The following is an 8,688-nucleotide window of genomic DNA, read 5'->3' as shown; positions in this document are numbered from 1 at the left end:
AATGCAATCCCTATCGAATTACCAATGGCACTTTTTACAGAACTAGAACAAAAAATCTTAAAATTTTTATGGAGACACAAAAGACCCCGAATAGCCAAAACAGCCTTGAGGGAAAGAAACGGAGCTGGAAGAATCAGACTCCCTGACTTCAGACTATACTACAAAGCTACAGTAATCAAAACAATATGGCACTGGCACAAAAACAGAAATATAGATCAATGGAACAGTATAGAAAGCCCAGAGATAAACCCATGCACCTATGGTCAACTAATCTATGACAGAGGAGGCAATGAGATATAATGGAGACAAGACAGTCTCTTCAATAAGTGGTGCCGGGAAAAATGGAGAGCTACCTGTAAAAGAATAAAATTAGAACACCCCCTAACACCATACACAAAAATAAACTCAAAATGGATTAGGGACCTAAATGTAAGACCAGACGCTATAAAATTCTTAGAGGAAAACATAGGAAGAACACTCTTTGACATAAATCACAGCAAGATCTTTTTTGATCCACCTCCTAGAGTAAGGGAAATAAAAATAAAAATAAACAAATGGGACCTAATGAAACTTCAAACCTTTTGCAAAGCAAAGGAAACTACAAACAAGACTAAAAGACAGCCCTCAGAATGGAAGAAAATATTTGCAAATGAAGCAACTGACAAAGGATTAACCTCCAAAATATACAAGTAGCTCATGCAGCTCAATATCACAAAAACAAACAACCCAATCCAAAAATGGGCGGAAGACCTAAATAGACATTTCTCCAAAGAAGACATACAGATGGCCAACTAATACATGAAAAGCTGCTCAAAAATCACTAATCATTAGAGAAATGCAAATCAAAACCACAATGAGGTTTGATCAACCTCACACTGGTCAGAAGGGCCATCATCAAAAAATCTAGAAACAATAAATGCTGGAGAGGGTGTGGAGAAAAGGGAACCCTTTTGCACTGTTTATGGGAATGTAAACAGATATTCACTATGGAGAACAGTATGGAGGTTCCTTAAAAAATTAAAAACAGAACTACCATATGACCCAGCAATCCCATTCCTGGGCATATACCCTGTGAAAACCATAATTCAAAAAGACACATGTTCATTGCAGTACTATTTACAATAGTCAGGACATGGAAGCAACCTAAATGTCCATCAACAGGTGAATGGATAAAGAGATGTGCCACATATATACAATAGAATATTATTCAGCCATGAAAAGGAATGAAATTGAGTTATTTGTAGTGAGGTGGATAGACCTAGAACCTGTCATATAGAGTGAAGTAAGTCAGAAAGAGAAAAACAAATACTGAAGGCTAGCATGTATATATGGAATTTTTTAAAGCGGTACAGATGAAACCTGTGGCAGGGCAGGAATAAAGACGCAGATGTAGAGAATGGACTTGAGGGCACAGGGAGGGAAAGGGAAGCTGGGATGAAGCGAGAGAGTAGCATTGACATATATACACTACCAAATGTAAAATGGATGGCTAGTGGGAAGCTGCTGCATAGCACAAGGAGATCAACTCAATGCTTTGTGACGACCTAGAGGGATGGGATGGGAAGGGTGGGAAGGATGCTCAAGAGGGAGGGGATATGGGGATATATGTATACATATAGTTGATTCACTTTGTTGTACAGAAGAAACTAACACAACATTGTAAAGCATTTATACTCCAGTAAAGATGTGAAAAAAAAAATTAAAAGCTTCAAACCTTCTTCTGGTTTCAGGAGTGAGTCAACATAGCTCCTTTACTTAGTGATTACTCACAAAACACTTTATAATTTGGAAGTGTTTCACAATATTATTCTCAATCATCATAACAACTACAGGAGGGAAGTATTAATAACTTCACTTTACAGACAGAAACTAAGGCACCAGAGATGTGAAATGACTAGAGTCTATGGTCACATAGTAACACCAGAACCAGAACTTGTTCCTAGTTTCTCAGATGCCAAAGCCAACATTCTTTCCACTATACCAAAGTTTCATCCTAACCACGAATATCCCAATTTTGTAAAAGGGCTCTAGGAGTCATAGGCCAGATATACCCAGGGAAGGGCAGTTTAAGAGGTGAGAAACAATAAACAGGGTAGAGAGTTCTTTTGGTAGAGCGTTTTTCTTCATCTCTACATATGTTTCATATCCCTACCCCCACAGCCTCCTCTTCTTGTCCTCAATAATTATGGTGTTATATTATGGGTTTTATTGGTTGTTAAGATTTGTTTTCATGAGTAAGATCTTTTAATTTCTTTAATTCTCCCTTTACTTTGATTGGGTAGACCCATGAATTCTCTTCAAAATGGCTTTGAGTTTAACTGCAACCTTTACAAAGTGGAACCTCAACAAATACCTACAGTGCTTTCCAACAGGGCATGGGGAAGTAGTACAGGCAAGGGAGATTTCCATATAACACATGTGTTCTAAGTACAAAATTACAATAATTAGAGATGGCAAAGACTGAGCAGTCTATCTCCAGGAAGGTCAATGAAAGATTATGAAAATGTTTAGTCTAGGCCTGGTCCCATTCTCCTAATACCACATAAAGTGAACAAACCATATATGATTTCTCTTTCAGACTATTGCATGATCTAATCAAATGTAGTTTTAGCATATTTGTGCAATGTCATGACCCATAACTCTATCATATTTCACAATCAGTTCTTCCCACTGAAGCATTTGGGAATCTGAAAGTACAAACAAAACACACTGATGATCTATTCAAAGTTATTCAAAAAATATTTTAAGAGTCTATTATGGAGAAGGCCCTCTATTAGCACTGTGAAGTTTATAAAAATAGTTAAGAATAAGGCTAGCCCTCAGAATGAATGTAAAATTCTAAAAGGAAAATGTCACCTTTACCTATACTTATAATTCAAGACAGAATTTGTAAGTTGTGGAGAAAGGGCTGAGAATGAAAAGAGGAATTCATAACTAAATGTAAGCATTAGGGAGCCTTTCACAGAAGAGAAAGTCCTTATACTGGGTTAGGATTTCAACTGGTATAAATAATAAAGGGCCAACTTTCAAATGAAGAGAAAAAATATATAAGCAAAAGTAAGAAAAAGTGAAGCATTTTCAGGGGATAATTTGATGCGAGTTTGCATGTCAGGCTGAGAAGTACTGGCTCTATTTTGTAAACAATACAGAGCCAGCAGAGGTGTTTAAGGAAGGAAAGCCCAACAGAGAATGCCGACCATATATCAGGCACCAAGTTCAGCCTATTTCATGAGTGTATACTTTAATCACCACAAGTCAAACATTCATAACACACTAAGATGGGGAAACTGAGGCGTAGGAAGGTTAAATACAGAATCAGCAATGGGAATGACATGATCAGAACTATGCTCCAGGAGAACAGTCTCACAACAAAGTAGAAAGAACACTCATTTATTATGAGAAATAAGAAGGTGAGGAAAAGATGATTTAGGATCAGGATAATGACATGCTGAGTTTGAAGTGAATAAAACACAGCTAAGGGAAGATTTCCAAATAGCAATTTTAAAGGTAAGGATGGAATTGACTTGAGAGATCAGAGCTAGATGTATATTTGAAAGTCATGCCTATAGAGATGATAGTTTAAGTCATGGGACACACAGGATCACAAAAGAGCAAATCAAGAGAAGACAATGGAATACACAGCCTTGGGAAATATCACTCTTCAGGAGACAAGAGGGAGAAGGCAGGAGAGTGAAGCAGAGAAAAAAAAATGGAAAAGTGAAAGAAAGATTAAGGTGGAGAATAGCAAAGCTCAAATTCCCATTAGATAATAATTTCAAATCTATCAACATAGTGGAGATAAAGATAAAGGGATGAAGGAAGATGTAAGTGGAATAAAGAGGATAGAAAAAGTAAAAAGATTTGGAATAGGTGTTGTAGGGAATGCAACAGGGAATCAATTCGACGGGAAATGAAAGCAGCAATGAGGTCCAGCAAGGATATGTGGTGGAGTCAGGGCAAGGGATATTGTGACTTTCTCTAGGAATGCTGATAGCCTATGAACATAAGAAAGCAGGTAGTGAAATAATAAGAAGTCGAGGTGAAAGGAGAATAGAGGGTGTGGAACCCATCATGGATCCCAGACTGAAAAGAGAGGCAAGTGAATACTGCTTTCCCACTTGTCTCAACAATCCCAATTACGGCTGAAATGATTTTTTTTTTAATGCAAAGATCAACAGTACCCAAACTTTAAAAATTCAAAATAAGCATCCAAGCCAACTTTGTTTTCTTAGGGAAAACAGGTACATCAGCCATACTGAAAGACAAAAGTAATATATACATTGTTCAACAATGTGGAATTTGGCCAGATTTCCCCTCCAAGCTATCAACCAAATTCTGACTTTATATAAGTCCTATTGGCCTTCTCATTACTCTGTATGGAAGGCAGCCTGATCAAGTAGAAAGAACTCACATCTGGAGTCAGAGAGATCTGCTTTATCAGTTATTAGCAGGTGACATTTATGTTTCCATTTTGAGCTCAGTTTCTTAGAGACAGGGTTATATTACGTAGGTTGAGTGACATAGCATGTGTAAAACAGTGAATATTTATTCCAAAGATATTTATTATTAAGTGCCTTTAATATGCCAGGGTCTGTGTGAGAAATTGTGATTAAAAGATGAGTAAGACACTAAAACACAGTTCTACAGGTAAGGAACTGACAGTCTGGTAGAGCTAACAAGCACTTAAGTAAGTACAATGCGATAATAATAGAAGCATGTGGAAGATGCAGATGGAACACAGAGGTGGGGATGAATATCCATTTTAAAAGGTGTGCAGGAGTGTGGGTGTTTAGGAAAAACTTCCAGGAGAAAGTGACATCTAACATTCCCAAGTGCTCAATAGATGTTCCCTCCTCCTTACACATATACTTATTGATAGGACCTTGAAAACCTAAAGACCACTACTTCCAAAAAGTTTATTTCAGAAGAGGGGTTTTGAAGAGTCGCTTAAAAACTGATTATAATCCCTATGTGCTTTTCTCTTCTTTTTAATTTTTTTCTAGAATCCTAGAACTTTCAAGCTGGAAAGGGCTGTAGAGTCCCAATCCAGATCTCAAATTTTATAGGTGAAAATATCAAAACCCAGAGAGCTTCAGTGATATATTGTCCATGATCACACAGCTGGCAGAGCTGACCAAAACTAAGCTCTCTCTTATTCCTATTTCACAGACCCAGAAACAAGCACACACACACACACACACACACACACACAAAAAAAAAAAAAAAAAAAAAAAAAAAATCCCTCTAGAAAAGCTTTTGGCACAGAATGATAATTATCTTCAGAGCAATGATGGCACTACTCCTCTTCCTCCTAAGGGTTCGTTAGACCTTTCTATTACTATGATCTTGTTATAGTCCACTCACAATGACAACTCTTTCCTCTGTCACTCATCTCTCAGTTTCCTGAGAAATTAGGTTAAATAATACTGATAAGAAATGCTAAATTATCTATCTTTATTAATGCCAATGATAACTACGACCTTTAGATTATTTTACATTTTTTATAGATCCTAAACATTTTCCAGGCAGTATAACTAATGGCATAAATAATGCTTTGACCTACAACTTGACATGACACAATGGACTGGAAAAGCAGTTTTCATGCAATATTTGTACCTTTTTAAAGTACAGGAACCACTTGGATTTTGAAGGCTGACACATAAGGAAAAGAGAGTGCTTCTGTCAATCATTTGATCTCTGAGATACCTATCTCATTAAAACCCAGGCTTTTTTGATGATCATATTGGCTGAGTGAAAACATACTCATGGTACTCTTACAAAACTATGATGAGCCAAGAATTTTTTTTTTGTCTTTAAACTTCCCTTTCTGAATATGCAAAGTATTTTAAAAATCTTTTTACTTCCATCATTATTTTTAAGGACTGTCTTTAATGTAAATAGGAAGAGGCTTATTTTGATTCCACAAAGAGAACTGAGGAAATCAGGTAAAAGAACTCTAGAATTTTAAGTTAGTTAAGGCTAAATCAAATGTATATTCTTTTGCTTATTTAAATGGCTGAGTGTTTTTGGTTTTAGGCCTACAATGATTCTGGTTGTCTACAAAGCCCAAATTTACAAGATAATTGCTAACTCTACAATTCACTCTACATCTTAAATATTTAGCCAAAAACATACAGATAACTCTGTTGATTTTGCATGATAAATTTATTTATGAACAGTATAAATTCATGATTAGAAAAAAAGAAAGGAAAAACTTGTGCTTAAACTGGTCAACAGCTCTCCCTCCATCTTCTTCGATAAGGGAGGCCTGAAAATTCGAACATCTACTTTTTACTTATCTCAAGAGTTATTTTAGAATAAATATTTACAAATTCCCACATACAAGGAATATGAAAATCTATATATTTCCAAAAGGGATGCAAAGAGCTAAAAAATATTTTTCTTCTCTTCTTGCATGTTTGTAAATATTCTTTCACAACTTCAATGTCAAACCGTCTTCAAGCATTATAATAAAGTGTTTATTGTCTATTTTATAGGGAATTATAGCTGCTTACCACATCCCAGTTGTCTCCAAGCATCCTACCAGTTTGGTAATAATCCATGGATAAAAAGGAATTAATTGAGGGAAAAAGAATCTGGTATTCAATTACTTAAAATACAAGCCACATTATCAAGAATGATGAAAGATGGCTAAGAGAAAGTAAGACACACAAACGTCTTCTATTAGTACAGAGGAAAAAGAATGCATATTTCCTCAAAATAAGGGGGATAGTCAGCTATACCCAGTACCATCTAATTGAGGGCCATTTTAACTTTTTGGTTTTTTTCCTACTCCCATCCCACTTCTGGAAAAGGATCTATTCATAGTGGAGGATAAAGGTTACTGAATAAGACTATTATAGAAAGTATGTAATTTAGAGTCATTATATCCTACATCTATATAATTTCTATAACTGTTCAGTATAAATAGTAGAAAACACTTCAGTATGTTGGCTCTGTGTGTTTCCCCATTATACCATCTGTAAGTTACAATCATTCATTTTTAGCCTTAACTTTTCTTTGTACATGGTATTAAAAGCCACAGTCAAGTTAGATCAAGTTGGGATATACTTTATGCAAGGGTCATCTAGAAGCTTAAGTATACAAAAACAACCAACGCTCAGAAGCTAACTCATGTAATTGTTAGTTTTCTAGCTTCCATAACTTGTTACTAGGATTTTTTTTTATCTTAAAGTGCTTGCAAAACAACACTTGTTTAGGGATAAGAAAATCTAACAGATGTTTTGTGTTTTGCATTGTATTGTTCACATTCCCCTTTCTCAAAGACAGATCTATAGCCAATGAAGTTTAAGTATACTGTAAAAAGCCTAGCAATATAGAAAGTGATTTGTCACCATTATGTTCCACATGGCAGGCAAGCTAACTCCATTGTGAATTTTGCATCAGCCAAACAGAAGACTGATTAAGAGAATAGTTCAAGTTTTTAAAGTCTATTACAAAGGCATGTGTTAATCAATCATGTTCTAAATGGAGATTAACTCACAGAGAGTGGCACGGCTATTAGACCTTATTGGGCTGGGTTAGATAGTGCAAAGAAAGCTGGATCTGCAGCCAAAATATCAATAGATAGGTTTGAGTCCTTCTCCATTGATGTGTTATGCAGCCTAAAGCAAGTCACTTAACCTCTTTATATCCCGATTTCTCATGTTTATTTCATCATCAAAGGAAGCTAAATTTATAAATAAGGCAGGTGGGGAACACTTTGAAAAATTGGAAGCTTCAAATAAACACAGATAATTACTATTGTTATTATCTAGGCATTTCAAGAAAAGAATTTGGGCTTCCCTGGTGGCACAGTTGTTAAGAATCCGCCTGCCAATGCAGGGGACATGGGTTCGAGCCCCCGTCTGGGAAGATCCCACATGCTGCGGAGCAACTAAGCCCATGAGCCACAACTACTGAGCCTGCGCTCTAGAGCCCACAAGCCACAACTACTGAGCCTGCGTGCCACAACTACTGAAGCCCTCGTGCCTAGAGCCCGAGCTCCACAACAAGAGAAGCCACGCAATGAGAAGCTTGCGCACCACAACGAAGAGTAGCCCCTGCTTGTCACAACTAGAGAAAGCCCTCGCACAGCAATGAAGATCCAACACAGCCAAAAATAAATAAATTTATTTTTTTTAAAAAAAAAGAATTTTTGGCTGTATGCATACTATAGACAATTCAATAATTTGCTCAATTTGGTGTTTGAGGTTTAGAATCATATGGATCATTGCAGACCCTGCCTGTTCCAAGACCAGTCTATACAGCACAAAATAGTGTGGAGCATTTGTACATGGAAATCTCTAGATGGCCAAACTCAAACCAGGCTAGAAAGTCTCACTGTCAATTAACAACCTCTCTAAAAATCTGACATTTTCTGACACTGCTTCATGTATCCCATTAATTTAGGAAACCCAGCCATCGTTGGGTTCCCCTGGTTCATTCGTTACTGAAAAACTTGGCTATTACTCCACTTGAGGTGCTATAACAAAATACCACAGACTGGGTAGCTTATAAACAACAGAAATTTATTTCTTACAATTCTGGAGGATGGGAGTCCAATATCAGGATGCCTGTGTGGTCAAGTTCTGGTGAAAGCCCTCTTCTGGGTGATAAACTACTGTCTTCTCTCTGTGCCCTCACATAGTGGAAGGGGCCAGGGAGCTCTGTGGGTTCTCTTTTTCA

The sequence above is a fragment of the Kogia breviceps genome, chromosome 1 (genome assembly GCF_026419965.1).
Source record: "Kogia breviceps isolate mKogBre1 chromosome 1, mKogBre1 haplotype 1, whole genome shotgun sequence".
Taxonomy (NCBI): domain Eukaryota; kingdom Metazoa; phylum Chordata; class Mammalia; order Artiodactyla; family Physeteridae; genus Kogia; species Kogia breviceps.
Note: the sequence above shows the minus strand (reverse complement) of the source record.